The sequence below is a fragment of the Echiichthys vipera genome (assembly GCF_963691815.1).
Source record: "Echiichthys vipera genome assembly, chromosome: 5".
In the NCBI taxonomy this organism is placed as follows: Eukaryota; Metazoa; Chordata; class Actinopteri; order Perciformes; family Trachinidae; genus Echiichthys; species Echiichthys vipera.
This window is the reverse complement of record NC_139830.1, coordinates 13,775,516-13,799,350: the sequence shown is the minus strand read 5'-3', so window position 1 is coordinate 13,799,350 and position 23,835 is coordinate 13,775,516. Positions and strand designations below refer to the sequence as shown.

The following is a 23,835-nucleotide window of genomic DNA, read 5'->3' as shown; positions in this document are numbered from 1 at the left end:
GTGTGTGTGTGTGTGTGTGTCTGTGTGTGTGTGTGTGTGTGTGTGTGCGTGTGTGTGTGTGTGTGTGCATGCGTGCGTGCGTGTGTGCGAGAGAGGGAGAGCGCAAGTGCACAGGTAATTAGATATACTTGCACTCCAAATACGCCCTTATGGGATGGTGTGGATTTGTGTGTGAGTGAGAGAGAGAAAGAGAGAGAGAAAGAGAGAGAGAGAAAGAGATACATTTGCTGTGAAAAGAGTCTTTGTCCCTGTGAGGTGAGGCTGAGACAAGGACATGATTGACACTCAGGCTAATATATATGTGCACACACACTCACACACACTGGTGGCACCCAAGAAGAATTTTCTTCCACTCTGACACACACGTGAAGACCATGTAGATGTGATATATGGATGAAGCAACAGACAAAACTGACAAGGCCATGAAACTACCAGTCAATACTGGAGAAAGATCTAGAAATAATTCATGTTCATATTCAAATGTTTGAATTTAATTGTTAGCCATTGATACACCTTTTAGAAACCTAATATCCACAAACTTTAAGGTATTTCCAAAACAACAAGACAGGCTAAAAGACTAATAAGACAATAAAAAGTGAGTCATTGCCCTTTTCATGGAACTTTATCAGCATCATCAACCAAACAGCATTAAAAAGGGACACACAGGAGGAGCCTTCAATCCACTCTACATATGTCTTCTATTTCCAGTCCCACTGCAGGCTGACAAACTGACATCCCATCCACTTCCTGTCTGCCCAGCAACCTATCCCACAATGCACTGGGATCTAGAGATAGCCATCAGTCACAGAGACTCGTCTTAACCCCAACACCGCTCCGGAAATACCTTCTCTGTGTCTCTGTCTCTCCCACCCAGTTTGTCCATCTGTCACCCTCTGTTGTCTCTTTTTTCTTTCTGATCATTTCTAGAAATCATCCCATCTATTCAGCACCGCCTCCCTTTCACAAAATCTGAAAAATGACATCTCTATCTATTTTTTCTGTTATTTTCAGAAGATGTACCAGTAATACAGGGACATTTGAGGAGACTGCCAGCCGGATTTCCCTGCAGGAAATGATGCCTCATAAAAGATGCACACAGTGATAATGTTGGCTCTTCAACAGTCAGGGTTGCTCTCACACACACGCACTCATTCCTGAGAGCAGTGATATGTATAGTAGTTTGAAACTGAGACTGAGAAATCCAGACTGTGAGGGCGCTTAGCAGACAGTTATAGTAAGCATTGTTCCCAGCAGATTGTACTGTTATAATACTGCTGCAGCTTAGCTGAGACTAAACACTCTACCGTGGATTAAACCAATCTCCCCTGTCCACTTCATGCCATACTTTTCACTTTCTTCCTCCCCCATTCTAGCCCCCATCCCTCTTTCTCTCCATTTCCCCTCTTTATCCTTCTATTCTCGACATTCCTGACCCTCCTAGCCTAAAATCCTTGCCTGTATTTTCATCTATACGTTGGTTGGCTGGTAAAGCTACAGTAAATGAAGCGTCTTATTTCAGCTTTAGGCCGTCAAAACATGCACCGGCCTTTTTAAAAAAGGGTCGAATGAAGCCAAATCTTTCCCAGGAAAGCAGAGTCAGATAATATAGAACAGATTTGAGTAGATTTACAATTAATTCAAATGTCTGCACACTGTACTGTATATATGTGCACCACAGGGAGCTAAAAAAGCTTCTCTGAACTCAAACAATGAGTGGTCAGAGAGCAGCCCGCACAAACAGAGTGACTTAGCACAAAACTTAACACTGCACCACAACAAAAGCTGATCTCATGAGAGCGTGGAACAGGGCGGAGAAGAGGAGAGATATTGCTTTATCCTTGTTTAATCCAAGGACGTTTAACTGAACATACAGACCCCGCTCAGAGAGAGTCATAATACTCTCATACTGTTTAAAATAAATAAATGAAATAATTAAATCTATTTCTATTTCAATGGGGGAATATTTCAAACTCTTAAAGAACAACTCCACACTATTTTTTGGTGAAGAAACATGTCTGCACTGGTCTTTATGGGTTAAAAAGTCTCTTAAACTTGTGAGAACGCTCAACATCACAACTGGGTGTGGTCAGGGGTAGTCTGTTGTACTTATGACCACATCAACCTACGATGTAGCCTTGTACTTCTGTCACCACACTACATCACCGCATCCGCGCAAGTTTCTTTTTCCTTTCACTCTTTGAAGAGACCTGAGAAACCCCTTCCGGTCCAGGTCCTTGCCTATTTGTCTCATTGGCTACTCCCTCCATCTCACCCTCCTGATGACACTCTTAGCATTACCTGTGGCTCGTATTCTTTTTATGCCTCACGCTCACACACTCGCACACCTGGAGGCTGTGGAGCACAGTCGCTGCCCACTGAGCAGCTTCACTTGTGCTGTGTGAAAGTGAATACAGAGTGCAGTGATTGAAGGAGCTCACACAGATTTCCCCGAGCTACTTCAGGAACTCACTCCTTTCATAAACCTGCTCCTCCAAAAGTGCCAGGAGAGGAAATGCTCAGAGATGAATGGTTTGATTTAAGTGACTGAAAGTGTAAAAAGACCTTTACAGACCGGAAATATTTAAGTAGTCGCTTTCAGTTCAATCCAATCCTGGTGGTAGCGCCATTTCCACACAGCACTGGAGGCTGTGGCAGCAGAGAGGAGAGGGAATAATTCGATTTTGACTCTTTATTTTATTGCTGCAGTTTGACCATGATTGACTGTTTTTTTTCTCTACTGAGCTGACCCCTCTGCTCACAGCTGTGTGATTCCAGAGAGACCTGTGCATGATAAGCTGCAGCGGTCGTCACTTTTCTCTCTAAAAAGGGGGCCTTAAGGATCAGTGACAGCCTAACGAGAAGGCTACAGAGGAACTGTTTTAGGACTCTTTCTGTTTGGAAAGAAGGCAGGTGAGTTGGGGAAAGAGAGACAGAGAGAGAGAGAGAGAGAGAGAGAGAGAGAGAGAGAGAGAGAGAGAGAGAGAGAGAGAGAGAGAGAGAGAGAGAGAGAGAGAGAGAGAGAGAGAGAGAGAGAGAGAGAGAGAGAGGAGAGAGAGAGATGGAGCAAAAAAGAAAAAAGCAGAGGGATCAGGCTGTGTTATTAGGCAGTCTGTTGCTATGTAACAACAGTTTGCCACAGAAACATGTGAATGGAAGAGAAAGCATGAATGAGAAAGAAAAACCAAGCAGCAGAGAGCACCTCATGATCACCTACACACAAAAACATTTATACTGCAGCGTCGCACTAGAGGCTTTGAGTCACGTCACAAATCTCTTAGCAACAACATCTGGCACCATCATGGAGGTCCGACTGGATAATTGCCTGTGAAACACTACAACACATGACAGATAAGCCAGAAATAGGTACCTGGGTGACTTTGTCTGGGAAGTAGCAGGAAAAGCAAGGTTGAAAGGTTTCCAAATTTAGGTTATTGAGAAGCCCTGTCCTTATAAGAGTCTGTACTCCAAAGAAAATGTAGTGTTTAAAACACCAGCTGAGTTTAGTATACAGACAAGACTAAAAGTCTACAGCCGTGCTAGCGGCTCTTTAAGACTGTATTCAGGCACAGCAGTGCATCGAGCTAAATGCTAACATGCTGATGTTGACATGCAGTATGACGTTTAGCATGTTCATGGTTTGAATTTAGCATGTTAGCATGCTAATATTTGCAATTACCACTTAACACTAAGTATAGCTGAGGCTGATCATAAACCAAAGTATCGGAAATTATAATGATGACCTGATGATTGCTGGATGGGTGATTTAAAGGGAGAATAAGAACTGAACTAACTTGTCACTTGTCATACACTAAAGATCATCTGCCCCAATTAGCAAAGAGAGTCTAGACATGTATACAGTAGGTGCATAAATGAATAATTAACATAGGTACGGGGGACTGGATTTGTTTAATCTCAAACTCCAGAATACACCAAATAGACTGGGTGATAATCTAAAATTTTTTTACATGATTGACCTTTAAAAAAAAAAAAAACAAACAACGAAAGAAAAACTAGATTCATGTCAACAGTTGCAATGTGACATTCAGTGAAAAATCATAATTTAGTCCTTTGGGAGACAGGGACTATAATATGAATATCCAGAATGCATCCCTTCTTTTTCATAACAGTACCTACTGTTCCCTTTCTTCTGTAAAGAAATGATTCTACTCTTAGTCCACAAATGACATGCATAAGCCATTCAGCAAGAGAGTATGTGAACAGAAGATGACCTGATTGAGGATCACCCTCCATGAGTTGTGCTCCCAGTGGGACGGACGGACGACGGACGGACGGACGGACGGACGGACGGACACAACACACACACCACACACACACACACACACACACACACACACACACCACACACACACACACACACACACACACACACACACACACACACACACACACACACACACACACACACACACACACACACACACACACACACAACACCACACGCACACGCACACGCACACGCACACGCACACGCACACACGATACTCCCAGGACCGTTTATAACTGCTCACATTAAAACAGTCACATTCTAATCATCTGCACACACATACACACACTCGAACACACAGGCAGCACAGAAGCCACAGGGGGTGCTCTCTGTCATCTTTACTGTACACATTAACCACTGCTTTGTCAAAATATTCACTAACAGTGTCACACTAAACTTTCTAACTCCTCGTACACACACGTTATGTCCAAAAGACAGGATTTGATTTAAGGAAATCAACTTTTGTCCTGACAGTGAGGAAACAGATCATGGTTATACCAACAAAACCAACACAAAAGATCAACATGCAAAAAAAAAAACGAAACTTTTTTTTAGAAGTAGTAGAAGTCTTAGTAGCAAAAAAGACAACTCTGATTCAACTTCTCAGCCAAGTGTTGTCGGTTTCCCACAAGAACCTCATATTGCCAAATATTGATATGAGCTGCTAAATGCACAACGTGGTTTACAACTCATGGGTCAAGCCAAACCACTGCAAACACATTATGAAATGTCAAACACTCGTGGGGTCGGCTGCAGGGCTCCGTCTCTTAAAAACATTTTGAAGAGACAATGTGTCTGAAGAAAACAATCAATAACAACTAAGTGTGGACAGGCAGGCAAGCAGAAAAATAACTGCCTTTGTCACATATGAGTGGTAGTGGAAGTGCTGCTTTGTTTGCTTGTACTCCAGAATAAAACAGACTTATTTCCTAATGGCCTTACACTCCTGTGAACCATGTATTTGGACTGAGGTAATATCAATGGTCTATTTGAACAGGGGCTGGTGAGCAGTGGGACATTTAGTTAATGTGTACTCATAAGTAAAGCCAGGGGGAAAACATTTAAATGGTAGAGAGAGAGAGAGCTTTCCAAAAACTGGGTGTGTTACATCTTCTGAGTAAGAGAGAGAGAAAGTTTCGGAATTGGGGGGGGCGGGGGGGGGGGGTTAGAAGTATGAGACTGAGAGTGCAAGGAGCGGGATAAGACAGCAAACAAACGGAAAATGATAGCATGAATAAGAGAGAGAGAGAGAGAGAGAGAGAGAGAGAGAGAGAGAGAGAGAGAGAGAGAGAGAGAGAGAGAGAGAGAGAGAGAGAGAGAGAGAGAGAGAGAGAGAGAGAGAGAGAGAGAGAGAGAGAGAGAGAGAGAGAGAGAGAGAGAGAGAGAGAGAGCTGCCAGTGAACTTCAGGATAGCCAGAGAAAATGGGGAAAAAAGGGAGAGAAGAAAAGAGACCCCCTGTTTCAACCCGGCCCTATTCCCTCTCGCTCTCTCCTTATATGGCAGTGTTGCGTGTGTGTTGGTGTGTGTCTGTGTGTGTGTGTGATACGGGCTCAGTCCCAGTGTTGCTCTCAGAGGGAGCGATTAGATCAGCGAACGCACGCTGACTAAACTCAAACTAAAGGTTCCTTTCCTCGCCATTTGTAGACTGACGCCCAGTTTTACCGCTTTTCCAGAAAATTCCTCACCCCAATGACCTCTCTGACATTCAAAAACATACTTCATAAAAAAGTACTTAAGTTGAATGTATATTGCCAGGAACTTAGTACTGTGGTAGAAATTGCAGTTCATTTTTCTACAAAGACTCTACAGAAGTCTTAGTTTTTATCTCTCATAATGAATGATGAGCCATTTTTTGTTCTTAAGTCAAGAGCATTTAAGACAATTTTAATCTCGGAGAGGCAGTGAAAAAGGCGGGGAGCTGAGGAAGGGAGAGGAGAACAGAATAAAGAAAAAAAAAGACAAGAGATAACATCACAATCAGCCTGTTTATGGCTACGGCTCCTCCGAGGGGACAAAAATAACCCCTGGGATCTCTGCCTCAGAATGGAAGGAATCATAAGAAGCCAGAATCCGCTCATTCTTTCTTTTCCTTCTGCATTTCGTCTTTCCCTCCCTCCTCGTTGCACCGGTCTGCTTCCCAGAATACTCTGGCCTGAGCCCAAATGACAGGAATGCAGGAATCCAGGTAGCGTGTCTGCATGAACACACACAGTCGACACTAACGCACACAATGCATCCATCCACACATACTGTACAAGGAGGACTGTACAGTACAGACCCTACACCATCAGTGAAATGTCCGACCTGTGACTTTTAGGTCCAAAAACTATATTTTGAGCATACTGGGATCTGCACAGAGGGAGTTGACAGCTTCAACTTTTATTCATCTTGAATGTTGTGTTAAAGCCATTTTTACCTTTCTGGCATTTTTACACTTTTCTTTTGTAATCTTAAAATGTTCCTAATAAGCGTATGGCACACTAAAATGTAAAAGAAATCCACCAGTGGTTGAAACTCAATACTATTAAATTCTCATATATTTCTTATAAAAGTCTGATCCATAATTTTATCCGGTCCGAATAAGGTTTCGGACCTCCAACTAAGCAAAGTGCATTGGAATACCTGTAAAAGTGTAACCTCTTACTAGCCTAGTTGTAGGTCCAAAAGTTTGGACTTCCCATGGCACTAGAACGCAGCATTTTTCTCTCAACGCACGTGTCGGGGGAGGAGGGAGCGTGGCTACAGTATAGGTCCATGATAGCACATGGGACATAGGCCAGACTAAAAAATAGTACACGTCAAATACTTTTTTTTCCTAGAGATGGTTTCTGTCATTTTAGGTAGTACTTGATGTATGCTGATGTATGTTGGTCTTTAGTTTTGGTTTGGCAGGTATATGGGCGAGACTTCCATACCACCCAATAACTACTGTGCAGACTCCAACATTACAGGATGGCAGCACACGTATCTGGGATGCTTCGGCTTCACTTTTGTATAGTGGGAGGAATTAAGGAGGGCATCATCCAGCCTTATACAGTCTATGGTTTGAACAAAAAACAAGAAAACAAGAAATATGGACCCAGAAATCTGTAGGAGGAGCAGACAGTATGATTCTGTTTTGCAGTTCAGTTTCATTTTTGCCACAGCAAAATCTCAGTCCGGACAACTCTATCAGCCACATGTGAAAATCAACAAGTCCTCTAATGAAATGGCAAATTAGCTTAGGTTTTTGGTCCATGCCCTCTAAATACCATCTCCTCGCTCCTCTCGTCTTCTCTCATACCATCTTCCTCCCTCTTCCTCTTATCTTGCCGTTTTTCTTTCCCTCCCCATAATGTCAGTCCTATCTCACATGGAGGGGTAGAGAATGAGAGGGGCAGAAGGGGAAAGACAAGTTTGTTTTTCCGGAGAGGACAACATTCCCAGGCCTGTACCATTCCTCTTCCTATTAATAGAGCATACACACACACACACTAACACACACACACAAACATCCAACCCAAACACAAGCTCTTCGATTACTAGTTACTGTGGAAAACACAAGCCTCTAAATGCAAACAAATAAATTTACAATAATCTCAGATGACAAAGACACCAAGAGACTGATATTGAAGCACCAGACTAACATGAATTTAACATGACACACAATGAGCGTCTCTCTTGCTCTTCTCCTGTAATTGCTCATTACCCCCATCATTCATTATCAGTTTGAACGAAGCCCCCACCACAGCGTCTTCCTGGTTAATCCAATACGGAAGTGCCAAAAATTGCAGGTCGTCGAGTATCCACTAGGGGCAGGTTTCATAATAGAGCAATTTCTCATTGACCCCCATGTTTAACAGGCCAATTTCATAGCATAATTAGACCTATTTAAGGTACAAAAAAAATTCTAGTATGTATGTGTAGGTCAACACTGAGGGGGGTGAATTATTTTGTACCAGGCTAGTTTTTATGTTATTGGAGGTTAAAGTTTATGAATAATTAGGGACGTGGCCTCTTGAGTGCCAGCTAGCCACTGGCCCTCACTTCTCCTCGAAGGTATACGTCAACCAGATGGACGTATCTCCCTCCCCCCAACGTCACATACATGCCCTTTTTTGGTAAGAGGAAATGAGGTGGAGTCAAAGTCTGACAAGATGGCGGCTCCCTTAGGCGAGGATGATTGGATTAAGTTGAGAGAACGGACCTCTATGGAGATGCTACGTCCATTTTTATTCAGTCTATGGAATTAACTTGGGCCGCTAGCCTTACTTTGCACGTTTCACTTACCCACTTTGACCCTCACAAGATCAGAGTCAAGTCATGTTATTTCCTAGCTCACCAGTACATTGTGAAAAGACCCAGTCAGTCAATCAGCCAGTCGGACAGAGCTCTGCCACTCCTCCGTGGTTAACAAACTCTCTTTTATTTTTCTACCTGGACTGCAGCCTTTCATTTGGAAGATAAGATGCTGTCATGTAACATCTGTTAACTCTGTCAGGTTAATGCTTGTAGTGTTTAGCTGCCACAGAGGTGAGACAGAGGTGAGGGATTAAAGGTCAAAAGGTCTGGTGTCACCCCCGGGAGGCTGCTCACCTCAGACTGCAATTAGGAGAGTTTTCAGAGTACCTGAGGTGGTTGTCACATTTATAGTGTACATTGTGCACAGTGTGTTCATGTTTGCAATCAGACTCACAAAACGGACATAAAAAAAACCTTCCATGTGGAGCTTGAAGTCTGACATAAATATTTAGTTGAGACTGACTAATCAGAGTTTAGAGGTTCACGGAAAACAGCAGACTGTGCCTCACTGTACACACTTCATTTTAGCTCAGAAACTCTGGAGAAAAACTGTAAAACCGTGCATACTTATGAGCAACAACAGCTATGTGATCCCCCTACGACAAACAAGATCGTTATTTGAAAGCAACCAATTAAAAAAAATATCAGGACTCTGCACATAAAGAGTTGATTAAAAGATGAACAACAGGACTTTATGTTTTACTATTGTTATCTGACTCATATTGGACAGTTTATGTTAGGTGCAATAGACAGTAGACATTTTCCAGACATTCATAAGAGAGCAACCAGTGTTCATCACCTCTACTTAGGAACTACTGACAATGTTGAGTGAAATAAGGTTATTATGATAAGGGATCAAGAGAGTTTCACTTTTAGAAATATAACCTGCTCTATGATGCAAAATGGACACAAAGTACTAACTGCTGTACAGTTTAGCTTGTCAACATACAAAGTCCCTCTTAAAAGGAAACTCCCAGATGATGTTGTAAAGAGCACATCATTTCTTAATTTAACAATTATTACATTATGAGAGGTGAATTTGTAGCTGAGGATGCAAAATTACACTGACTGATAATCTAATAAGTCATTATGACATAACAACTGAATATCTATGACTGAAAAGGGTGCGAAAAATGCAGTTTGTCGTATTACATTACATCACTGTCAATACTGTTAACACGTCATAACTCGAGAAGTTACACCCCTATTACATTAGTAGCTGCCAATTAATCGAGCAATGTGATGTTGCTATGCAATACACAATTACTAATTACTAGAAATTAGGGGTATAATAATAAAAACAACACGTAGACAATCCCCGGGACTGCTGATGATACACTGTGTGAATGCATGCATGGTGTGGTAACATTTTCTTTTCATCAAGAGGTGTTTAAATTTAAGTCTGACACACACACACACACACACACACACACACACACACACACACACACACACACACACACACACACACACACACACACACACACACACACACACACACACACACACACACACACACACACACACACACACACACACACACACACACACACACACACACACACACACACACACACACACACACACACACACACACACACACACACACACACACACACACACACACACACACACACACACACACACACACACACACAGTCCAGGGAGTCTTTTTATGGCTGAAGGGCTGTTCACTCTGTCAATAAGATCCAGATGTGAGCTCAGTGGGAGAGGGGATAAAAATAGAGCAAGAGAGGTGAGGGAGACAGAAAGAGAAAGACGGAGACAGGGTCAAAGAAAGCAAGAGCGAGGGACGGACGCAGACACAATGATCTCAGTGAGAAAAGTTGGGGGGTGGGGGTGAAAGTATGACAGCAGACAGACTGATGAGGTGGGGAAGAGATGTAAACTTGTTTTATTGTGCCGACATCTTTCTCTCCTTTTTCTCTCAAACAGAAACACTGTCTCTGATGTCACCACATTCCTACGGCAACACACGCACACACACACACACACGGTTGCCACGGGCAAAGACGAATACACATAGGGGTGCCATCATCGTTCTCAAGCCAAAAAAAAGTCCACAGCTCCATCACCGTCTATTCTAAATACAGTGTCAGTCGCTTTAAAAAGTTCTCTGGTCTTTTGAAGAAGCAAACACATTAAGGGAGATGCAGGATGGTATTTTATGTGTGTGTGTGTGTGTGTGTGTGTGTGTGTGTGTGTGTGTGTGTGTGTGTGTGTGTGTGTGTGTGTGTGTGTGTGTGTGTGTGTGTGTGTGTGTGTGTGTGTGTGTGTGTGTGTGTGATGGTCAAAAATGCCTCCCCCAAACCCACTTCCTGCCCTGCCCTGCCCTCTCAATGAAGACAATTATGGTTCCTGCGAGAAGGATAACACAGAAGAAATAGCTCCTTAAAAGGCAGGAGCCATGTTGTTTTCACCTCTGCACACATTTTTCAAATTAAAAGCCAATACCGTGTGTTTTTTCAAATATAAAGAGTAGGTTATTCTGTCTGTATGAAGGAGTGCAGAGTTGAAGCGACATAGATCACAGGCTGGGTTTCAAAGGCTAACAATACGGTTTTCTACTAACCCGCAATTATGTTGCTGCAGCACCCTTTTCGTTCACATTAATCTGAATGGTAACATGACTTACATTAAGTGCAATAGATCTGGAGCTGCAACGATTAGTGGATCAACAGAAAAATGCTGTTTCAATCTCTCAAGTACAGAGATTTCCTGATTTTCTGTGTTTTACAATATATATTTTTATTATATATGTTTATATATTATATATGTTTTATGACATTTAAAAAGACATTACCTTGTGCTTTTAAAAACTGGGATCGACATGTTTCACTTTATTCTGACCATAGACCAAATGAGTAATCGAGAAAGTATTCTGCAGATTAATTGATGAGGAAAATAATCGTTAGTTGCCGCCATAAATATCTCAATGCCTGAAGATGTCAGGTACAGTCAACAAACAGAGGGTTCAAATCATAACATGATAGAAACAACCAAAACCAATCAAAACTTTGTACGCCAGTTTAAGATTTAGGAAGTCGCCTTCTCATAAGGATCGAGAAGAATAGCAAGAAAAATATTGTCAGAAAACTGGTATGGGTAAGACAAATGTAGCTTTACAGGCCGTTGTAGTAGAATTTACTCATATTTCTACAAGTGCCGGTGCATTTAATGCTCCTAGAAACCACTACTGCAAGTATTTTGTCAATCTTTACAGAACCATAATTCTAGCTTGAACACACACAAACAAGCCTCAGTCTCAAGTTAAAAAAAAAGCCTGTTTAAATGTAAACACAGGGCCAAATGATTTAGAAATGTCATATTCAGAAAAGAAAAAGAGACGGCATTCATGTGGTAATAACCTGAGATAAAAACAACAGGTTGCAAACAAATTATTGTGAAACCAAAATGACAAGGATACACTACTCCCTTCAAGCCAAATGGTTTGAAACTTCAAGGTCAGATTGTGAACTATTTTTAGGAACTTGGCATCCCGTTATCGTAAGAGTTTTGTCTACTCAGCCCTCATTCACAACCTTGTGAGTTCTCAGTGAGACTTGTAGCTGATGAATGTCCGCTAAATAACAAGATGATACAGCGGACATTTGACTGAGACGATGTGAAAATAGTGCAAAGAAAATCACAATGAATTCTATAACGAACACGTAAAAAGGTGTCAGACCCACTGGTATCTGTTTCTATTTCACATGTAGTTGTTGAACTATTGGGTTCAGACCCTAAAATTTTACCAAAAGCATGTTTTTAAGATCGCAACATGGCAATTCCTGATGTTTTTAGACGTTTAAATTGTAAGATTTAGTCCTAATCTGACGATCTTTGAGAAAACATGCAGTCCAGTGAATTTTTATGTGAATGGCATCTCTGTAGCACACTGTGTGAACCTAAAATAATGTATCTCCTCTTTTCACGATAACATTTCAAAACCACACAATTGAAATGCTAACTGGTGAGTAAAATGTTTGAAGGGGGAAAGAGTCGAAGCCTGGTTGGAAATAAGAAGCCTATTGAGGAGTGAAGAAGGACTACATTGTTGTAGGAAAGACAGACCCGATTACCCACAACCTCCTGGCTGTCACTGGGTGATGGGAGCTTTGTGTGAGCCCTTCAAACATACCTTTAGAGAGAGACACACACACACACACACACACACACACACACACATAAGTCCAATCTCCAGATAAATGGCAGTCATTATCATTAACCATCATCATTGCCATAGTGATTACTGCGGTTATATTTGGCAAGAGACAGCCAAGGGGCAGTGGGTCACTCACACACACGCACGGCTCCTTAATCAACCATGATTTCAAGAACCTAGACCTAATTAAGGATGTAGAGGTATTTGCGACTGCTCTTTACCACATGCAAACAATACACAACGATAGCAGAAACATGGGGAACTGATATGTGTGGCACTGTGACTCAAGTGAAACTTAATAACTTTCTTATCATACATTTTCTCACAGTCACTGAAACCCAGTTTGACACACACACACACACACACACACACACACACACACACACACACACACACACACACACACACACACACACACACACACACACACACACACACACACACACACACACACACACACACACACACACACACACACACACACACACACACACACACACACACACACACACACACACACACACACACACACACACACACACACACACACACACACACACACACTCTCTCTCCAAGAAGGAATCGTCACAGTGTTTTGCTTTAAAGGGTGAAAAGCTCAAAAGGTTAGGGAACTGACAGTTTTTGCTTATAGTTATGTGTTTGTATAAGCTTTTTAAAAACTTGCCATTAGCCTCAAACTCTTAGATCTACATCTGTTAGCACGCCACAGAACAGACAAGAGGAGAGACAGGGAAAGTGAAGATACTGAGACGGAAGAGACACAGAGAGAGTGAGACGGACAGAAAGAAGCATGGCACACAGAGGGAGAGCTAGAAGAAGTTCTTCATCTTATAAAAAAAATCGTTTTTGGCATCACACAAACTTCTCCCATGCCTCTGTCTACTTTTCTAACACACACACACACACACACACACACACACACACACACACACACACACACACACACACACACACACACACACACACACACACACACACACACACACACACACACACACACACACACACACACACACACACACACACACACACACACACACACACACACACACACACACACACACACACACACACACACACACACACACACACACACACACACACACACACACACACACACACAGTTCTCTCGGTTGAGGTAAGGTCAACATATTTTCAGGCTGACTCACAGGTTTGTGAAAACTCATCTTGGAAATAATGTTTTTCGTTAAGTACAAAGGTTGAGTGATCGAGCCTCTCCACGCTCACCTGTGAGGGGGGCAGGGAAGGAAATCTGGTCCCTCTTTTGGACTTTTTAGAATTTAGAAAACAAAGACTAAATATAGTCTGAGTGTTGGTTGCTGATTAGCAATGGCAATCGAGAACCGGTAACAAATTGGAATCAGCAACAGATGCCTCTACGCTTATAGTCCTTTTTACCAATCAATTCCGGCATTTTAGTCTGACAGCTGCACAATGCAAAACCATGACGTCAAGACCTATAATCCATAAATAAATATGACAACAGTGCTGTAATGTCAGTAAAATGATCATTTCAACTAAGGGGGTAAAACAGCAGCAATATGCTGAAACATCTTTCTACACAACATTGGCTTGAATTCCAGGAATGCCATGTTTGTGATACTCTATGCACGAGTGTCGCTGCTTCACAACCGGGCAGCAAGTCTGTTACCCAGGGAAAGTATTCTGTTATACTATTAGCACCACGCAGAGCTGTGTTCAAAATGAAACAGTTGTGCCGATGCTGAAAACCTGCGTAGGCCTACTTTTTTTCACAGAAAATCAGGAGATAAAGAATGGGACCAATAAGCAGTATCGATAATGTCACGGGTATAAATAAAATCTTATTTAATCTAGTCTTTTTCTCAGCCATTATGTTGCTGTCAAGGATTTTCCAGAGCTTCTCTATGGGATCTGGACTCTGTGCTGGCCATTTCATTGTTTCAATATTCTTAGCTTCAAGGAACTGTGTAACCCGTTTTGCAGTGTGACAGGGGGCCTTGTCTTATATGCTAAATGCGGGATGATTGGGAGACAGTTGCAGTGGAGGTATTGCATCTTGCCGAAGAGGTTCACATAAACATTTGCATTCTCCCTGCCATAGAGCTGTAGAAGAGGCCCAACTCCTGCTGCAGAAAACCATGACATGACAATGCTAAAGTTAAAATTATTAGGTCTGACGGGAAACATTTGGACTGGGAATATGACTGAACCCAAAGTGTCTAAAGAAGTCAGTTAAAGTTTTTTTTCACAAAATAAAGGTTTGCCTTGGTTATTTAAAAATACATGCTAGTACATCAGTGGTATAACCACAGCAGATATTGTATCATTTCAGAACAAAAAAAAAAGTATTTCAGAATAAATCGAGTATTTATCATTTGTTTTCTAATTTTGATCTCCAGTCTATATAGTATGTAATGTTGCCCACATTTAAATTGTAGGTGAGATGTCGTGTGGAGGAGTAAACAAAGACGTGCAAATATTCTGACTGAGACTACTTACTAGAATACTGTAGATTACTCTGATCTCAAATCATCTATTTTGTCTGCATGACCGCAGCAGTAAAGATTTTCTTGGTTGTTTACTGCAACCTGTTAAGTACTGCTGATATCTTATTTTGTTAAGGCATGGTGGCTGCTACTAATACTGATTCTATTCAACGCACGACTCTCTGTGGCGCACCAGACACACAACATTTAGAGTTTAACAAAGGTAAAGCTTAAAGAGATGGATACAGATTGAATCACTATTGTGATGTATGACAGTGTTGCAGTGAAGGGAAATGACATGCCATGTGTCATTACTCAAACTACTGAAACAGAATTACATCATTTTTGTTGATTTAAGTTGTAACAAACAAGTACTAAAAAGTGTTTGCTTTACTTTTCACTCATCTCATTTGAAATGCATACTGTTCAGAGGTCAAACCAAATATCAAAGTCACTATATGACTATTTTTCTTATGACAAATGTATTGGACCATTGATTTGTAGTCTGTTTCATTTTCTCTTCTGCTTATCTTAGTCTAGCAGTAGTTTGATGTTCTACGTGCTGTCGATGATGTAATGACATCACAAGGGCTTCAATCAAAAGTAAGTTTGATGAAATCTATTTCTTTTGTCACAAAGTACACACTACTTAACTGGATCAGCCTTGAAACATATCAAGAAAAGATAAACATGCCGTGACTTAAACTGCATCCCATAAACACACACTGAGGACCAACACCACCTGCCTGTGAGGCTGCTTTGGCCTTATCTGCTCCCGTCGCTCTCCTCCAATCATCATCTTCCTCTCCCTGCGCCTTGATCCGAGATCCGAGCAGCCACTCGGGAACAACGCTCCGACTCTTCCAGCTTCTCCCATTCCCATTTTGACGTGACTTTCTCAACTGGCAGCTAGAGCATGATCCGAACCGTCGGACTGATGCCATAAGACGGATGAAGGAGAGGGTGCAGAGGGTGAGAGGAAGACAAGGACAGAAACAGACAGGGGAGGAGGAAGCCGAGTGTTTCTACTGTCATGTTTCTCTGGATGACAAAAGCCAAGTGAAAACAGGACTCAACGGCCCAGTCAGCCCACAGTTAGACAAAGAGAGATAATGTGTGTGTGTGTGTGTGTGTGTACGACCACGCTGTAAACTATGCTATGCTACACGTTGCACTAGCTGTACAGTTGTACCATTGTTTGAGTGACTGGGAAAGACGCAGGCAATGCGTCACTGACAACTAGTCACAGAGAAATGCGCGTACACAAATCTATACTAACATATGCATGCATAAGTTAATAATGTGACATTAGACTGTCCAATCTATGTGTCTCTTGGACAGTAGTATGGCATTTGACTAATATACTATTTGATAAACTAGGCTATTCTTCTTTGGTTATCAAAATGTGTTACATGGAAGAATGTGGCTCTCACTTTGTATACAAGCTAATTCCTTCTTAAAATCACTCCCCCATTCATACATTCACAACACAATAAACACTACAGTTTAAGACATGTGAACTATCATAATTTGGCTAACAGCAAACATCTAGCTTGTTAGCTGGGGAAAAGTATTAGCTTCATCGTGTCTACAACATCTTGTCTGGCTGTAGCATTGCACAAAACAGCAGCAGATGTGGCTGAACTCACAGAAACATTTTAAGCTAGCTAGCTTACAGGCTACAAGCTAATGCAGATGTTTTCCTCTCATGTCCATTAGGCAATATGGCCAAATCTTCTTACCTGATGTATAATTTCTGAATAATTATGAAAATAAAGAATGTTTTTTCTGTGATTCAATAAACTGTCATTGTGAAATAACCAAATGGTAAAACTTATTTTTGTAAATTCCTGTGTGAATTAAAGTCACGCCACCTGTGCCAAATCAACCACATAAGGGCTGCAACTATTGCTTATTTATCGGATTAAATGATTTATTGTTCACTCTTTTAAGACTCATAACACTGCAAAAAGAAAGATATATGGTATATATTCATCACAAGTTCCTAGAGTTCAACGTCACGTCTTTAAATTACTATCTTCTGACTAGTCCAAAACCACCAAACGATTGCTGTTATTTAAAATACAGAATAGCAGCAAATCTTCATATTTGAAAAGCTGGAACCAATGATCCAAATTGTTGCCTTCAGGATGGACAATTAATGAAAAAATAGTGTAGCTGCTGGCTGCCAGGCCTCTAGTGCTCACCAGACTATTAAATCAAATGACAGGAAAAACTAATGGACCTACTGTGAGTTGTTATCCCTTTACTTCTTCTGTGTATTCTGTAATGGATTTTTCTGTGACATGTTAAGTATTTTCTGGCATTTTTGCAGTACACTTTTTCAATTTGCTTTCCTTATTTCAAGAAACCAATTAGCACTAGCTGTAATATAAACCTTAGGTGATTCAACTTAAAACAGCCAACAGTGCAGCCCTACATTAGGTAAATCATCAACAGACTGTAAACTGAAACTCTCCTATTAGACATTTAGTGGCCACGTGGACTGCAGATGTGTGACTCGGACAGAAAACTACATGAAAAACTAACATGACTGAGAAACCCTGCCAAAGATATACCATACTGTATATCGATACATCTATGTCACACAGAAAAACAATGTTTAACAGATGACCCTGTTTCCACAGTTGTGTAGAAACAATTATTCATCATCCATTATTTATGTCACAGATGCAAGACGAAATCTGCCTGTGCACACAAAAAAGCTGAAATAGCAGCTCTGCTAGAAAGTGCTGCTTCAGAGGAGGCTTTCCTTACATAAGCAAACTGCTCTGTAATTACACTGGGTGGATCCACACAGACTGAGAAAGTTAGAAAGGGCCAGTCTGAAGGGGAGCGACTGGGACAAGAAATGCGAACAAAGAGCCAAAGAAGAGCCCGAATAGCCACCCCTCACAGGTTTAAACTGTCATGCCTTTCTACTGAGCTACAGTGAATGAAAAAAATAATCAGGGACTATCCTTAAAAGGGAAAGTTAAAGATTTTCAAAGAATATTGCAACTGTCATCAAGGGCAAGGACATCCAGAACAGTTTTCCCACAGTGTTTTTTTCCCACTGTGAGAAACCAGATGGAGTCTCATGTTGTGATTTGTTTGCAGTGACACTACATGTCAGTTAAGTTTATATGCATTTTAATTGTTCACAAACCCTTCAAACAAACAAAAAACATTAATTATTCCCACACTTGACAGGAAAACCTTATCATTTCTTTTCCAGGCTAGTTTTTATTTTATTGGAGGTTAAAGTTAACAAATATTTAGGGGCGTGGCCTCTTGATAGATGCTAGTCGCTGGCCCTCACTTCTCCTTTGTGTTATACGTCAGCCAGATGGACGTATCTCCCTCCCCCAAACGTCACATCAATGCCCTTTTTTGGTAAGCGGAAATGAGGTGGAGTCAAAGTCTGACAAGATGGCAGCTCCCGTAGGCGAGGACGATTGGATTAAGGTGAGAGAACGGACCTCGATGGAGATGCTACGTCCATTTTTTATACAGTCTATGCTTCAGAAAGACATTAAGAGGAAGTGTTTTTTTTTTTTACATTAAAGGCTGCTAACAGGTTCTAGTAGAAACTCCAAAATAAAAGTATGAACCTGAAAATGAGCATAATATGTCTACGTCACACGTAGACTTTACAAGTAAACAGGACTGAAGAAGTTTAAGGAATAGTTTCATATTTTTGGAAATGCGGCCATTTGTTTTCCTGCTGAGAGTTAGATAAGAAGATCGATACCACTCTCACGCCATATCTGTATGCTAGCCTTTGTAGCTGGAGCCAGCCACCTACTAGCTTAGTTTAGCACAAAGACTAGAAACGGGGGAATTAGCCTGGCTCTGTACAAAGGTAATCTATCAGCGCCTCTAAAGCTTAAGAATGTACATGTTATTTCTCTGTTTAATTTGTACAGGAAACGAAGAATTAGAACAACATACTGTATAGATGTTTTACAAGGGGGCTTTGCCAGACTATTTCTTGACCGAACGCAGCTGCTAGGCAACCAGCAGAGACCACAGGAGGTTAGGCTTCTGCACATAACCTCCTGTAAAAGTGACTATCGAATAAGAAACAAGATGTAGAATGTTAATTAGTGAGGTTTAGAGGTACCGGTATGTGGATTTTGCTACCATGGCTCAAGATGTAGGCAGATGGACTGTGATGTGCTGCAGTAAACAACATACTAGACTATTCCTCAGCAAGGAGCTTTTCCACTGGCTTCACAAATGCGAAACACAAACACGCCATTGGCTACAGCTATATATCAAAATTACTTCGGCATCTCCCCCCTGTCAAACCAAATAGGTCTATTATTAAATCATCCCCCCAAACACACTCACTCATAGGAACACAAAACATTTGTGTTGTGCCTGTCCCAAAAGCAATATTGTGTGTGTGTGTGTGTGTGTGTGTGTGTGTGTGTGTGTGTGTGTGTGTGTGTGTGTGTGTGTGTGTGTGTGTGTGTGTGTGTGTGTGTGTGTGTGTGTGTGTGTGAGTGTGAGTGAGTGAGGGAGAGAAAACATTTTGCTTGTGTGTATGGGAGTAGAGGACGATATGGCTGGAGGCAGGGGACAAATCTTTCTCCAAAGTTCTCCGCTCTCTTAGCCACATAGGAACAGAAACCATAGCAAAGAAATGCTTGTCATGTTTCATCTACTCAACTAAGATCTAAGATCTACAAAGATGCCATCGCATTTTGAATCACACCATGCTGTACAATGACCCATCCTTTTAAGGTCTACGTTTTTTATGTGTTCTACCTCCACTGGTTTAAGTTAACTCAATATGATATACATCAGAGGTTGTCTATGTGTCATTGAAGCCAAAGGTATCTGCAGCGTGGCCTTTCAATTTCCTGATTCATCCCACCTCTTCTTTCTCATCTGCCGAGTCGTGGAGACCTTCAGCTAGAACAAACCACATCCGCATCCTTTCATCTCTCCTTAACCTTTACCTCGCTCAGCATCCCTCATTTTTTGGACGTCACAAAACCTGGTGTTGACCTTTGGTTGTTTAAAAAATAGAACCATTTATGTGTATGTGTGTGATGTGTCCTTTAACTTTACTTTTAAGTCTGTGTTCAAAAGGAGTTATTGGATAAGCTCCTTCCTGATCATAAATCACAAAAAATAGAATGGAGGTCCATTAGCAGCCCCGAAAGTAATTTTTTAAAGTTTTTTTTCGGTTTTTCCCCGAGGTTTTGGCTGCTCTGGTGCATTTATGATTTGTTGAGCTGCCCTTAAAATGTTCCTAGTGTGTTCGCAGTAATGTATCAGATAAACTATTAGACAAAAACAAGTTGATTATGTGGTTGCATTTAACTGAGAACATCTATATTATAAAAAAAAGACTGCTTTAGCCTCTCTGTAATTATTCAAACCTATAAACCGAGAGGAGACCTGCTCTCTGCGTCAGTATCTCTACCTTTACTGCCCCTCTCCGACACAACTACATCTGGGGAGGCGTGGGGATTGCAGGGGGAGTGAAAGAAAAAACATTGGGCAAAGGGAAAGTATTTGATTCCATGTGGGTGGCCTGATAAAACAAAGTCACTCATAAACCTCAAGCTATAAACACTGTGCTTTTAGACCTGATCCATGCAGAGCAGAGCACAAACCGATCTGTCAGTCTCCTTTTCTTTCTCTCTGGATTTCCATTTTCCAGCTTTCTTTCTAAAATTAGCACTTCAGCTCGCGTCCTCTTTCAACCTGCACTGGCCTCATCAATATAGGAAGAAATTTATTAAATAACTTTTGAGAAATTATTTTATGGGAGTCACTTTGTACGATAGAACAAAAAGTATGAAACATTGAGAGCTGCCTTTCCTTCATTTCAAGTGTATGCAAGGCTACATACAAATACAGACTTTGACTGGGAAACATTAATGTTGCATAACTGCTGCTTATTGTATTATTGTTATTTAAGCATGTCCTTATTTTACGGCTGTTTGTATTATGACAAATTGTTACACGGATATCACAATATCAGTAAATGTCTTTCCAGAATATTTGGACACAATTCTCTTCCACATGTCTTGAAATCAGAGTTTTGACGCCTAAGTTAATGTCAACAAGCATTTTTTTTTCAAAATATGTCTCAGGGTGAGGACCCAAACATTTGGGAACACAACGTCCACTGTAAAAGATAGTGTAGACGTTCTAGTAGTGAAGCATAAAAAAACTAAATATGAGTAAAAATGTATGCCATTTGGTTTTGAAAACTTACAAAACAGGTATGGTTTTATGTTGAGCAGTATTAGTGGTTAAAAAAGTCGTTTTAATGCATTAACCGTAATGCCCCGAGCTAATCAGTGTTAGCAACGTCCGGCTGTTAGCGGCTCTCCTGGATTTTTCTGTGAATAGTTCATACACAGAAAAAAAACAGTTTTGATGGCTTATTTGATGCATGTAAGTGCCAAAAAGGACCATGGGATGATTTTGCGCTGGAATTACACTTTAAGTACCTCACAACATATCAAGGCGGCTATTGAGATACTGAAAAACCAGCCTTTTTCTACCACAGTCACCAATTACCTCTCATTCCCTCACTCCCCCTCCCTCCACCAACGTTTCATTCTTCAGCTCTCTCTCAGTTCTATTTTGATCCTCTAACTTTTTTTTTTTAAGCCAGCAAGCGTTTCCTTCCAACTTTCTCCTTTTTTTTGTCTCCGTCTGTCGGTCTCTCTTTCTCTCTCTCTCTCTCTCTCTCTACCTGACATTTGGCTCGGCAGCCTGCCTCACACCGAGACAAATGTTATGACCTCACTTCGCTGCAATGTTCCAGAGACACAGAAAGAGACACCAAAGAGAAGAATGTGATAACATGGAGGAGGAATGCTGGAGAATTAATATTTAAAAATATTAATGGAGATGGCGTATGAGCTGAAAATGCTACATACCAATAGTATTTCAGACTAAGACGATGACTGACCAAACATATGGACAGATAAGAAAAGGAGAAAAGTGAAAAGGGCACATAGGAATAGTGAAGAAAAGTAAATCACAACATAGATAAGGATCAAATTAATGCAAGATTTTGACGTCAGAAAGCGGGCACTGTGTTGCGGGTGTCCAGAAAAGGAACAGACCTGTTCTTTCCCTTTCTTTTCTCTCATTTAACTTGGAACAGTAACAGCATACAGTTATAACATTTAGTCCAAATCTCACACACACACACACACACACACACACACACACACACACACACACACACACACACACACACACACACACACACACACACACACACACACACACACACACACACACACACACACACACACACACACACACACACACACACACACACACACACACACACACACACACACACACACACACACACACACACACACACACACACACACACACACACACACACACACACACACACTCACACACACACACACGCAATACAATGGAGCGCACATTGCAGCCGGTAATTCTGGACATCATCAAACACTTCAGTAACCACAACAACTTCCCATTTCCCTAAACCCATTTCCTGCTGTATGAGGTCACTCACCAGCTACTGTCACTATGGCACAAGGAAGGACAACGGGCCAAGGGAGTAAAACAATCAAAAACTAATGACTGGGGCAATAGATGGAAATAATATCAAGGGGCAGACAATATGCTTTGTGAGAGAGGTTTTTTAGCTAATAGAGACGACACACTCTACATTACTTAGTATAAAAAGTTACTGTAACAAAGAAAAGCAGTCATGATGTGTCTCCAACCTTCTGTACTGTGTGCACACGGGATGGTAACCCTAATGTTGCTTTTTATTTTTTCCACACCTATTCAGAGTCCCAGCCATAGCTTTATAATAATAGTGTGTGTGTGTGTGTGTGTGTGTGTGTGTGTGTGTGTGTGTGTGTGTGTGTGTGTGTGTGTGTTTGTGCATGCGAGGAGTGTTATAAGTAAAGGTAGCGATGTTTGGCAATGAATGACACAGACAGGAAACACACTGACAGATACACCTGTTATTTCCCACTGTGCACTTCACACAAGTCAAACCTGGCTACAAGTGACAAATTTTACAAATCCCATGTGTGTGTGTGCATTTATCCATATTAAGGTTTTTTAACATTAATGTAGGTTTAACATACAAAGTTTATTGTATACTTCTTATTCTTCAAAGTGCAAATGTATCGTACATTTATTGCTCAGTATAATCATCATGATTTTGATTTTTGTTCATGGCCCAATCAGATAACCTTTGTATTGCTATGACATTACAAGCTAGAAGTCTTCCCGTGTTTAGACACTGCTGAGTAAATGCAGGATCACAGAGCTATCCACATGCACACTGTGTTTATTGTAGCCCCTCTCTATGGCTCTGTGGTTCTGGCACAGAGACAATCAATACTGGATGAAACAAATAAATGAAAACAGACACACGCGCAGCAGGCCCTGGTCCGCTCCTTAATGCCCTTTGTCTGAGATTTGTTTAATCAAACTAATAACATCCTCTGATGTTTGTTTAACACTGCTCAGCCTTTAATGGCTTCTGTATAGTAGTACTGCTCTCAAATGAAATTTACCATATGGGTCC

At 41.2% G+C, this 23,835-nt stretch overlaps 1 protein-coding gene across 1 annotated transcript in view; it reads right to left on the bottom strand.

Moving 5' to 3' along the window:
- Positions 1-23,835, bottom strand: part of LOC310947563 (rho guanine nucleotide exchange factor 17-like) — a gene marked incomplete at its 5' end in the record, with an annotated part of 60,887 nt that overhangs the window by 31,462 nt on the left and 5,590 nt on the right. The window lies entirely within an intron of this gene.